The sequence below is a fragment of the Photinus pyralis genome, unplaced genomic scaffold (genome assembly GCF_008802855.1).
Source record: "Photinus pyralis isolate 1611_PpyrPB1 unplaced genomic scaffold, Ppyr1.3 Ppyr1.4_LG2, whole genome shotgun sequence".
Lineage (NCBI taxonomy): Eukaryota > Metazoa > Arthropoda > Insecta > Coleoptera > Lampyridae > Photinus > Photinus pyralis.
The window spans coordinates 26,909,925-26,911,379 of NW_022170403.1; positions in this window are offsets into that span (position 1 = coordinate 26,909,925).

The following is a 1,455-nucleotide window of genomic DNA, read 5'->3' on the forward strand; positions in this document are numbered from 1 at the left end:
CAACCAAAATAACGCATTTTGAATACAGATAAATTTATAAATTGATATAGTGTTGCGAGGCAATAAGACTCGAAAAGGAGTTGTTGCGGAAATAATCGGTTGGTAGATGTATCGTGCTCGTGAATTTATGCGACCGTGTGCACTTGTATCAATCATCAGGATTATCGTGCGAGGGCTCAACTCAGTCTCATAAGCTCCAAAACATCATTATTATGTTTAACGTACCTAACTCTAATCGAATTTCATATTTAAAGTATTCACTCGGCATGAACTCTTTTATTCGTTGCTATTATTAAACTTTTTTTGTGTAAAACTATATTGAATAGAAACACATCCTTATACATACCGACGATCTCATTTCTCTCCAAACAGTTACATGAAACTGCACGTTTCCTTGGCAGTTTTGGAAAATTAGATTTGAATCCGGAAATAATTTTAGCTTGTTTTTCAGACTTTTACTGTACCTAGTCTAGTTCATGTACAGAGATCTTCTTTTAAGGGAATAAATATATAGGTACGTATAATTTCCCTATGCGTCTTTTCAAATGGACCTCATCAAAAACATTTTGTCTAGCTTTTGTCATTTCGATTGAAATATTGTTCATAAATAGTAAAATCTCCATAAAGAAAGGAAAAATGTTAATGACAAATCATCACATAATTTGAGTAGTGCAGTGGCGGATTTTTATCAGCAGGTCGAGTAGACGGGAACCTAGGGCCGCAGATTTTATGAGGCGACCAGTTTGGAGCAAAATTTGTTGTCTTATAGAAATTTAAAAAACATATTATTTTACAGAGTGAGTTTCTTTTCATTTTCACTATGGGGATCTCGTAAACCGTAAAGGACTGTTCAGAGTGGGAGCGGCAAGCGTCGCGTCGATCGTAAAACAATCATTAAATCAAGCGCACGCATTCAGGGTGGCAGCGACCAACGCCGCGTTAATTCGCGATGTGTGACGCTCCTACTATGAAACATCAGTCGCGACGCCTAAAGCTCCAGGAAATTTGTCCGACAGGTACCTGTTTTCGCACGATTAGGGCGTTGTGCGTGAGTGCACCATCCTGTTGAAACCAACAGTTTCCAACTTTGGTTTTTCTTTGTGTGGCGTATATGGTTGTAATTATAATAAGAAATACTTCCCAATACAATCAGGCCATATAATAAAATACAGTTAATGATGAAACGAAACGTTGTATTGAAAATCTCTCAACGGTATCTTGTAAAGCTCAAAAAATCGCAATGGGAAAGTGTTAATTTTTATTTCTTTCTGTTCAAATAGCATCAGAGAAAAATAAAAACGAAATCGGCAAATTTCGGTTTTTCCGGCATATCTTCGGAAATAATCGGAATTTTCAGAACCTTCTGGTTTCCTTTACAGAATAATAATTACTCTTTAATTGCGCAACTTTTCCATAATTTGACCATCTACGTATCTTCTATGGTTTCCAAGATCC